The sequence below is a fragment of the Delphinapterus leucas genome, chromosome 6 (assembly GCF_059928025.1).
Source record: "Delphinapterus leucas isolate spDelLeu-1000000601 "Yukka" chromosome 6, BTC_Dleu_Yukka2, whole genome shotgun sequence".
Taxonomy (NCBI): domain Eukaryota; kingdom Metazoa; phylum Chordata; class Mammalia; order Artiodactyla; family Monodontidae; genus Delphinapterus; species Delphinapterus leucas.
Window position 1 is genome coordinate 43,597,664 of NC_143134.1, and position 12,643 is coordinate 43,610,306.

The following is a 12,643-nucleotide window of genomic DNA, read 5'->3' on the forward strand; positions in this document are numbered from 1 at the left end:
TCACAATGGCCATCATCAAAAAATCTGGAAACAATAAATTCTGGAGAGGGTGTGGAGAAAAGGGAACACTCCTACACTGCTGGTGGGAATGTGAATTGGTACAGCCACTATGGAGAACAGTATGGAGGTTCCTTAAAAAAGTACAAGTAGAACTACCGTATGACCCAGCAATCCCACTACTGGGCAGATACCCTGACTGAGAAAAGCCATAATTCAAAAAGAGTCATGTACCAAAATGTTCATTGCAGCTCTATTAACGATAGCCTGGACATGGAGACAACCTAAGTGCCCAGCATCGGATGAATGGATAAAGAAGGTGTCGCACATATATACAATGGAATATTACTCAGCCATAAAAAGAAACGAAATTGAGCTATTTGTAATGAGGTGGGTAGACTTAGAGTCTGTCATACAGAGTGAAGTAAGTCAGAAAGAGACAGACAAATACCGTATGCTAACACATATATATGGAATTTAAGAAAAGAATATGTCATGAAGAAACTAGGGGTAAGACAGGAATAAAGACACAGACCTACTGGACAACGGACCTGAGGATATGGGGATGGGGAAGGGTGAGCTGTGACAAAGCGAGACAAAGCGACAGAGAGGCATGGACATATATACACTACCAAAAGTAAGGTAGATATCTAGTGGGAAGCAGCCACATAGCACAGGGATATCAGCTCGGTGCTTTGTGACCGCCTGGAGGGGTGGGATAGGGAGGGTGGGAGGGAGGGAGACGCAAGAGGGAAGAGATATGGGAACATATGTATATGTATAACTGATTCACTTTGTTATAAAGCAGAAACTAACACACCACTGTAAAGCACTTATACCCCAATAAAGATGTTTAAAAAAAAAAAATCTTCCATCAAACAAAAGCCCAGGACCAGACGGCTTCACAGGCGAATTCGACCAAACATTTACAGAAGAGCTAACACCTATCCTTCTCAAACTCTTCCAAAATAGAGCAGAGGGAGGAACACTCCCAAACTCATTCTACGAGGCCACCATCACCCTGATACCAAAACCAGACAAGGATGTCACAAAGAAAGAAAACTACAGGCCAATATCACTGAGGAACATAGATGCAAAAATCCTCAACAAAATACCAGCAAACAGAATCCAACGGCACATTTAACGGATCATGCACCATGATCAAGTGGGCTTTATTCCAGGAATACAAGGATTCTTCAATATATGCAAATCAATCAACGTGTACACCATATCAACAAATTGAAGGAGAAAAACCATATGATCATCTCAATAGATGCAGAGAAAGCTTTCGACAAAATTCAACACCCATTTATGATAAAAACCCTGCAGAAAGGAGGCACAGAGGGAACTTTCCTCAACATAATTAAAGGCCATATGTGACAAACCCACAGCCAACATCATCCTCAATGGTGAACAACTGAAAGCATTTCCACTAAGATCAGGAACAAGACAAGGTTGCCCACTCTCACCACTCGTATTCAACATACTTTTGCAAGTTTTAGCCACAGCAATCAGAGAAGAAGAGGAAATAAAAGGAATCCAAATCAGAAAAGAAGAAGTAAAGCTGTCACTGTTTGCAGATGACATGATACTATCCACAGAAAATCCTAAAGATGCTACCAGAAAACTACGAGAGGTCAACAATGAATTTGGTAAAGTAGCAGGATACAGACTTAATGCCAGGCAATCTCTTGCATTCCTATACACTAACGATGAAAAATGTGAAAGTGAAATTAAACAACACGCTCCCATTTACCACTGCAACAAAAAGAATAAAATATCTAGGAATAAACCTACCTAAGGAGACAAAAGACCTGTATGCAGAAAATTATAAGACACTGATGAAAGAAGTTAAAGATGATACAAATAGATGGGGAGATACACCATGTTCTTGGATTGGAAGAATCAACATTGTGAAAGTGACTCTACTACCCAAAGCAATCTACAGATTCAATGCAATCCCTATCAAACTACCACTGGCATTTTTCACAGAACTAGAACAAAAACTTTCACAATTTGTATGGAAACACAAAAGACCCCGAATAGCCAAAGCAATCTTGAGAACGGAAAACGGAGCCGGAGGAATCAGGCTCCCTGCCTTCAGACTATACTACAAAGCTACAGTAATCAGGACAGTATGGTACTGGCACAAAAACAGAAATACAGATCAATGGAACAGGATAGAAAGCCCAGAGATTTACCCACGCACATATCGTCACCTTATCTTTGATAAAGGAGGCAAGAATGTACAGTGGAGAAAGGACAGCCTCTTCAATAAGTGCCGCTGGGAAAACTGGACAGGTACAAGTACGTGTATGAGATTCGATCACTCCCGAACACCATACACAAAAATAAGCTCAAAATGGACTAAAGACCTAAATGTAAGGCCAGAAACTATCAAACTCTTAGAGGAAAACATAGGCAGGACACTCTATGATATAAATCGCAGCAAGATCCTTTTTGACCCACCTCCTGGAGAAATGGAAATAAAAACAAAAATAAACAAATGGGACCTAATGAAACTTCAAAGCTTTTGCACAGGAAAGGATACCATAAACAAGACCAAAAGTCAACCCTCAGAATGGGAGAAGATATTTGCAAATGAAGCAACTGACAAAGGATTAGTTTCCAAAATTTACAAGCAGCTCATGCAGCTCGATTACAAAAAGACAAACAACCCAATCCTAAAATGGGCAGAAGACCTAAACACACATTTCTCCAGAGAAGATATACAGACTGCCAACAAACACTTGAAAGAATGCTCAACATCATTAAACATTAGGGAAATGCAAATCAAAACTACAATGAGATATCATCTCACACAAGTCACAATGGCCATCATCAAAAAATCTGGAAACAATAAATTCTGGAGAGGGTGTGGAGAAAAGGGAACACTCCTACACTGCTGGTGGGAATGTGAATTGGTACAGCCACTATGGAGAACAGTATGGAGGTTCCTTAAAAAAGTACAAGTAGAACTACCGTATGACCCAGCAATCCCACTACTGGGCAGATACCCTGACTGAGAAAAGCCATAATTCAAAAAGAGTCATGTACCAAAATGTTCATTGCAGCTCTATTAACGATAGCCTGGACATGGAGACAACCTAAGTGCCCAGCATCGGATGAATGGATAAAGAAGGTGTCGCACATATATACAATGGAATATTACTCAGCCATAAAAAGAAACGAAATTGAGCTATTTGTAATGAGGTGGGTAGACTTAGAGTCTGTCATACAGAGTGAAGTAAGTCAGAAAGAGACAGACAAATACCGTATGCTAACACATATATATGGAATTTAAGAAAAGAATATGTCATGAAGAAATTAGGGGTAAGACAGGAATAAAGACACAGACCTACTGGACAACGGACATGAGGATATGGGGATGGGGAAGGGTGAGCTGTGACAAAGCGAGACAAAGCGACAGAGAGGCATGGACATATATACACTACCAAAAGTAAGGTAGATATCTAGTGGGAAGCAGCCACATAGCACAGGGATATCAGCTCGGTGCTTTGTGACCGCCTGGAGGGGTGGGATAGGGAGGGTGGGAGGGAGGGAGACGCAAGAGGGAAGAGATATGGGAACATATGTATATGTATAACTGATTCACTTTGTTATAAAGCAGAAACTAACACACCACTGTAAAGCACTTATACCCCAATAAAGATGTTTAAAAAAAAAAAATCTTCCATCAAACAAAAGCCCAGGACCAGACGGCTTCACAGGCGAATTCGACCAAACATTTACAGAAGAGCTAACACCTATCCTTCTCAAACTCTTCCAAAATAGAGCAGAGGGAGGAACACTCCCAAACTCATTCTACGAGGCCACCATCACCCTGATACCAAAACCAGACAAGGATGTCACAAAGAAAGAAAACTACAGGCCAATATCACTGAGGAACATAGATGCAAAAATCCTCAACAAAATACCAGCAAACAGAATCCAACGGCACATTTAACGGATCATGCACCATGATCAAGTGGGCTTTATTCCAGGAATACAAGGATTCTTCAATATATGCAAATCAATCAACGTGTACACCATATCAACAAATTGAAGGAGAAAAACCATATGATCATCTCAATAGATGCAGAGAAAGCTTTCGACAAAATTCAACACCCATTTATGATAAAAACCCTGCAGAAAGGAGGCACAGAGGGAACTTTCCTCAACATAATTAAAGGCCATATGTGACAAACCCACAGCCAACATCGTCCTCAATGGTGAACAACTGAAAGCATTTCCACTAAGATCAGGAACAAGACAAGGTTGCCCACTCTCACCACTCGTATTCAACATACTTTTGCAAGTTTTAGCCACAGCAATCAGAGAAGAAGAGGAAATAAAAGGAATCCAAATCAGAAAAGAAGAAGTAAAGCTGTCACTGTTTGCAGATGACATGATACTATCCACAGAGAATCCTAAAGATGCTACCAGAAAACTACGAGAGGTCAACAATGAATTTGGTAAAGTAGCAGGATACAGACTTAATGCCAGGCAATCTCTTGCATTCCTATACACTAACGATGAAAAATGTGAAAGTGAAATTAAACAACACGCTCCCATTTACCACTGCAACAAAAAGAATAAAATATCTAGGAATAAACCTACCTAAGGAGACAAAAGACCTGTATGCAGAAAATTATAAGACACTGATGAAAGAAGTTAAAGATGATACAAATAGATGGGGAGATACACCATGTTCTTGGATTGGAAGAATCAACATTGTGAAAGTGACTCTACTACCCAAAGCAATCTACAGATTCAATGCAATCCCTATCAAACTACCACTGGCATTTTTCACAGAACTAGAACAAAAACTTTCACAATTTGTATGGAAACACAAAAGACCCCGAATAGCCAAAGCAATCTTGAGAACGGAAAACGGAGCTGGAGGAATCAGGCTCCCTGCCTTCAGACTATACTACAAAGCTACAGTAATCAGGACAGTATGGTACTGGCACAAAAACAGAAATACAGATCAATGGAACAGGATAGAAAGCCCAGAGATTTACCCACGCACATATCGTCACCTTATCTTTGATAAAGGAGGCAAGAATGTACAGTGGAGAAAGGACAGCCTCTTCAATAAGTGCTGCTGGGAAAACTGGACAGGTACAAGTACGTGTATGAGATTCGATCACTCCCGAACACCATACACAAAAATATGCTCAAAATGGACTAAAGACCTAAATGTAAGGCCAGAAACTATCAAACTCTTAGAGGAAAACATAGGCAGGACACTCTATGATATAAATCGCAGCAAGATCCTTTTTGACCCACCTCCTGGAGAAATGGAAATAAAAACAAAAATAAACAAATGGGACCTAATGAAACTTCAAAGCTTTTGCACAGGAAAGGATACCATAAACAAGACCAAAAGTCAACCCTCAGAATGGGAGAAGATATTTGCAAATGAAGCAACTGACAAAGGATTAGTTTCCAAAATTTACAAGCAGCTCATGCAGCTCGATTTAAAAAAGACAAACAACCCAATCCTAAAATGGGCAGAAGACCTAAACAGACATTTCTCCAGAGAAGATATACAGACGGCCAACAAACACATGAACGAATGCTCAACATCATTAAACATTAGGGAAATGCAAATCAAAACTACAATGAGATATCATCTCACACAAGTCACAATGGTCATCATCAAAAAATCTGGAAACAATAAATTCTGGAGAGGGTGTGGAGAAAAGGGAACACTCCTACACTGCTGGTGGGAATGTGAATTGGTACAGCCACTATGGAGAACAGTATGCAGGTTCCTTAAAAAGTACAAGTAGAACTACCGTATGACCCAGCAATCCCACTACTGGGCACATACCCTGACTGAGAAAAGCCATAATTCAAAAAGAGTCATGTACCAAAATGTTCATTGCAGCTCTATTAACGATAGCCTGGACATGGAGACAACCTAAGTGCCCAGCATCTGATGAATGGATAAAGAAGGTGTCGCACATATATACAATGGAATATTACTCAGCCATAAAAAGAAACGAAATTGAGCTATTTGTAATGAGGTGGGTAGACTTAGAGTCTGTCATACAGAGTGAAGTAAGTCAGAAAGAGACAGACAAATACCGTATGCTAATACATATATATGGAATTTAAGAGAAAAATATGTCATGAAGAAACTAGGGGTAAGATAGGATTAAAGACACAGACCTACTGGACAACGGACCTGAAGATATGGGGAGGGGGAAGTGTGAGCTGTTACAAAGCGAGAGAGAGGCATGGACATATATACACTACCAAAAGTAAGGTAGATATCTAGTGGGAAGCAGCCACATAGCACAGGGATATCAGCTCGGTGCTTTGTGACCGCCTGGAGGGGTGGGATAGGGAGGGTGGGAGGGAGGGAGACGCAAGAGGGAAGAGATATGGGAACATATGTATATGTATAACTGATTCACTTTGTTATAAAGCAGAAACTAACACACCACTGTAAAGCACTTATACCCCAATAAAGATGTTTAAAAAAAAAAAATCTTCCATCAAACAAAAGCCCAGGACCAGATGGCTTCACAGGCGAATTCGACCAAACATTTACAGAAGAGCTAACACCTATCCTTCTCAAACTCTTCCAAAATAGAGCAGAGGGAGGAACACTCCCAAACTCATTCTACGAGGCCACCATCACCCTGATACCAAAACCAGACAAGGATGTCACAAAGAAAGAAAACTACAGGCCAATATCACTGAGGAACATAGATGCAAAAATCCTCAACAAAATACCAGCAAACAGAATCCAACGGCACATTTAACGGATCATGCACCATGATCAAGTGGGCTTTATTCCAGGAATACAAGGATTCTTCAATATATGCAAATCAATCAACGTGTACACCATATCAACAAATTGAAGGAGAAAAACCATATGATCATCTCAATAGATGCAGAGAAAGCTTTCGACAAAATTCAACACCCATTTATGATAAAAACCCTGCAGAAAGGAGGCACAGAGGGAACTTTCCTCAACATAATTAAAGGCCATATGTGACAAACCCACAGCCAACATCGTCCTCAATGGTGAACAACTGAAAGCATTTCCACTAAGATCAGGAACAAGACAAGGTTGCCCACTCTCACCACTCGTATTCAACATACTTTTGCAAGTTTTAGCCACAGCAATCAGAGAAGAAGAGGAAATAAAAGGAATCCAAATCAGAAAAGAAGAAGTAAAGCTGTCACTGTTTGCAGATGACATGATACTATCCACAGAGAATCCTAAAGATGCTACCAGAAAACTACGAGAGGTAAACAATGAATTTGGTAAACTAGCAGGATACCAACTTAATGCCAGGCAATCTCTTGCTTTCCTATACACTAACAATGAAAAATGTGAAAGTGAAATTAAACAACACGCTCCCATTTACCACTGCAACAAAAAGAATAAAATATCTAGGAATAAACCTACCTAAGGAGACAAAAGACCTGCATGCAGAAAATTATAAGACACTGATGAAAGAAATTAAAGATGATACAAATAGATGGGGAGATACACCATGTTCTTGGATTGGAAGAATCAACATTGTGAAAGTGACTCTACTACCCAAAGCAATCTACAGATTAAATGCAATCCCTATCAAACTACCACTGGCATTTTTCACAGAACTAGAACAAAAACTTTCACAATTTGTATGGAAACACAAAAGACCCCGAATAGCCAAAGCAATCTTGAGAACGGAAAACGGAGCTGGAGGAATCAGGCTCTCTGCCTTCAGACTATACTACAAAGCTACAGTAATCAGGACACTATGGTACAGGCACAAAAACAGAAATACAGATCAATGGAACAGGATAGAAAGCCCAGAGAATACCCCACGCACATATCGTCACCTTATCTTTGATAAAGGAGGCAAGAATGTACAGTGGAGAAAGGACAGCCTCTTCAATAAGTGCTGCTGGGAAAACTGGACAGGTAGAAGTACGTGTATGAGATTCGATCACTCCCGAACACCATACACAAAAATAAGCTCAAAATGGACTAAAGACCTACATGTAAGGCCAGAAACTATCAAACTCTTAGAGGAAAACATAGGCAGGACACTCTATGATATAAATCGCAGCAAGATCCTTTTTGACCCACCTCCTAGAGAAATGGAAATAAAAACAAAAATAAAGAAATGGGACCTAATGAAACTTCAAAGCTTTTGCACAGGAAAGGATACCATAAACAAGACCAAAAGTCAACCCTCAGAATGGGAGAAGATATTTGCAAATGAAGCAACTGACAAAGGATTAGTTTCCAAAATTTACAAGCAGCTCATGCAGCTCGATTACAAAAAGACAAACAACCCAATCCTAAAATGAGCAGAAGACCTAAACAGACATTTCTCCAGAGAAGATATACAGACTGCCAACAAACACATGAAAGAATGCTCACCATCATTAAACATTAGGGAAATGCAAATCAAAACTACAATGAGATATCATCTCACACAAGTCACAATGGCCATCATCAAAAAATCTGGAAACAATAAATTCTGGAGAGGGTGTGGAGAAAAGGGAACACTCCTACACTGCTGGTGGGAATGTGAATTGGTACAGCCACTATGGAGAACAGTATGGAGGTTCCTTAAAAAACTACAAGTAGAACTACCGTATGACCCAGCAATCCCACTACTGGGCACATACCCTGACTGAGAAAAGCCATAATTCAAAAAGAGTCATGTACCAAAATGTTCATTGCAGCTCTATTAACGATAGCCTGGACATGGAGACAACCTAAGTGCCCAGCATCGGATGAAGGGATAAAGGAGGTGTCGCACATATATACAATGGAATATTACTCAGCCATAAAAAGAAACGAAATTGAGCTATTTGTAATGAGGTGGGTAGACTTAGAGTCTGTCATACAGAGTGAAGTAAGTCAGAAAGAGACAGACAAATACCGTATGCTAACACATATATATGGAATTTAAGAAAAGAATATGTCATGAAGAAACTAGGGGTAAGACAGGAATAAAGACACAGACCTACTGGACAACGGATCTGAGGATATGGGGAGGGGGAAGGGTGAGCTGTGACAAAGCGAGACAAAGCGACAGAGAGGCATGGACATATATACACTACCAAAAGTAAGGTAGATATCTAGTGGGAAGCAGCCACATAGCACAGGGATATCAGCTCGGTGCTTTGTGACCGCCTGGAGGGGTGGGATAGGGAGGGTGGGAGGGAGGGAGACGCAAGAGGGAAGAGATATGGGAACATATGTATATGTATAACTGATTCACTTTGTTATAAAGCAGAAACTAACACACCACTGTAAAGCACTTATACCCCAATAAAGATGTTTAAAAAAAAAAAATCTTCCATCAAACAAAAGCCCAGGACCAGATGGCTTCACAGGCGAATTCGACCAAACATGTACAGAAGAGCTAACACCTATCCTTCTCAAACTCTTCCAAAATAGAGCAGAGGGAGGAACACTCCCAAACTCATTCTACGAGGCCACCATCACCCTGATACCAAAACCAGACAAGGATGTCACAAAGAAAGAAAACTACAGGCCAATATCACTGAGGAACATAGATGCAAAAATCCTCAACAAAATACCAGCAAACAGAATCCAACGGCACATTTAACGGATCATGCACCATGATCAAGTGGGCTTTATTCCAGGAATACAAGGATTCTTCAATATATGCAAATCAATCAACGTGTACACCATATCAACAAATTGAAGGAGAAAAACCATATGATCATCTCAATAGATGCAGAGAAAGCTTTCGACAAAATTCAACACCCATTTATGATAAAAACCCTGCAGAAAGGAGGCACAGAGGGAACTTTCCTCAACATAATTAAAGGCCATATGTGACAAACCCACAGCCAACATCGTCCTCAATGGTGAACAACTGAAAGCATTTCCACTAAGATCAGGAACAAGACAAGGTTGCCCACTCTCACCACTCGTATTCAACATACTTTTGCAAGTTTTAGCCACAGCAATCAGAGAAGAAGAGGAAATAAAAGGAATCCAAATCAGAAAAGAAGAAGTAAAGCTGTCACTGTTTGCAGATGACATGATACTATCCACAGAGAATCCTAAAGATGCTACCAGAAAACTACGAGAGGTAAACAATGAATTTGGTAAACTAGCAGGATACCAACTTAATGCCAGGCAATCTCTTGCTTTCCTATACACTAACAATGAAAAATGTGAAAGTGAAATTAAACAACACGCTCCCATTTACCACTGCAACAAAAAGAATAAAATATCTAGGAATAAACCTACCTAAGGAGACAAAAGACCTGCATGCAGAAAATTATAAGACACTGATGAAAGAAATTAAAGATGATACAAATAGATGGGGAGATACACCATGTTCTTGGATTGGAAGAATCAACATTGTGAAAGTGACTCTACTACCCAAAGCAATCTACAGATTAAATGCAATCCCTATCAAACTACCACTGGCATTTTTCACAGAACTAGAACAAAAACTTTCACAATTTGTATGGAAACACAAAAGACCCCGAATAGCCAAAGCAATCTTGAGAACGGAAAACGGAGCTGGAGGAATCAGGCTCTCTGCCTTCAGACTATACTACAAAGCTACAGTAATCAGGACACTATGGTACAGGCACAAAAACAGAAATACAGATCAATGGAACAGGATAGAAAGCCCAGAGAATAACCCACGCACATATCGTCACCTTATCTTTGATAAAGGAGGCAAGAATGTACAGTGGAGAAAGGACAGCCTCTTCAATAAGTGCTGCTGGGAAAACTGGACAGGTAGAAGTACGTGTATGAGATTCGATCACTCCCGAACACCATACACAAAAATAAGCTCAAAATGGACTAAAGACCTACATGTAAGGCCAGAAACTATCAAACTCTTAGAGGAAAACATAGGCAGGACACTCTATGATATAAATCGCAGCAAGATCCTTTTTGACCCACCTCCTAGAGAAATGGAAATAAAAACAAAAATAAAGAAATGGGACCTAATGAAACTTCAAAGCTTTTGCACAGGAAAGGATACCATAAACAAGACCAAAAGTCAACCCTCAGAATGGGAGAAGATATTTGCAAATGAAGCAACTGACAAAGGATTAGTTTCCAAAATTTACAAGCAGCTCATGCAGCTCGATTACAAAAAGACAAACAACCCAATCCTAAAATGAGCAGAAGACCTAAACAGACATTTCTCCAGAGAAGATATACAGACTGCCAACAAACACATGAAAGAATGCTCACCATCATTAAACATTAGGGAAATGCAAATCAAAACTACAATGAGATATCATCTCACACAAGTCACAATGGCCATCATCAAAAAATCTGGAAACAATAAATTCTGGAGAGGGTGTGGAGAAAAGGGAACACTCCTACACTGCTGGTGGGAATGTGAATTGGTACAGCCACTATGGAGAACAGTATGGAGGTTCCTTAAAAAACTACAAGTAGAACTACCGTATGACCCAGCAATCCCACTACTGGGCACATACCCTGACTGAGAAAAGCCATAATTCAAAAAGAGTCATGTACCAAAATGTTCATTGCAGCTCTATTAACGATAGCCTGGACATGGAGACAACCTAAGTGCCCAGCATCGGATGAAGGGATAAAGGAGGTGTCGCACATATATACAATGGAATATTACTCAGCCATAAAAAGAAACGAAATTGAGCTATTTGTAATGAGGTGGGTAGACTTAGAGTCTGTCATACAGAGTGAAGTAAGTCAGAAAGAGACAGACAAATACCGTATGCTAACACATATATATGGAATTTAAGAAAAGAATATGTCATGAAGAAACTAGGGGTAAGACAGGAATAAAGACACAGACCTACTGGACAACGGACCTGAGGATATGGGGAGGGGGAAGGGTGAGCTGTGACAAAGCGAGACAAAGGGACAGAGAGGCATGGACTTATATACACTACCAAAAGTAAGGTAGATATCTAGTGGGAAGCAGCCACATAGCACAGGGATTATCAGCTCGGTGCTTTGTGACCGCCTCGAGGGGTGGGATAGGGAGGGTGGGAGGGAGGGAGACGCAAGAGGGGAGAGATATGGGAACATATGTATATGTATAACTGATTCACTTTGTTATAAAGCAGAAACTAACACACCACTGTAAAGCACTTATACCCCAATAAAGATGTTTAAAAAAAAAAAATCTTCCATCAAACAAAAGCCCAGGACCAGATAGCTTCACAGGCGAATTCGACCAAACATTTACAGAAGAGCTAACACCTATCCTTCTCAAACTCTTCCAAAATAGAGCAGAGGGAGGAACACTCCCAAACTCATTCTACGAGGCCACCATCACCCTGATACCAAAACCAGACAAGGATGTCACAAAGAAAGAAAACTACAGGCCAATATCACTGAGGAACACAGATGCAAAAATCCTCAACAAAATACCAGCAAACAGAATCCAACGGCACATTTAACGGATCATGCACCATGATCAAGTGGGCTTTATTCCAGGAATACAAGGATTCTTCAATATATGCAAATCAATCAACGTGTACACCATATCAACAAATTGAAGGAGAAAAACCATATGATCATCTCAATAGATGCAGAGAAAGCTTTCGACAAAATTCAACACCCATTTATGATAAAAACCCTGCAGAAAGGAGGCACAGAGGGAACTTTCCTCAACATAAT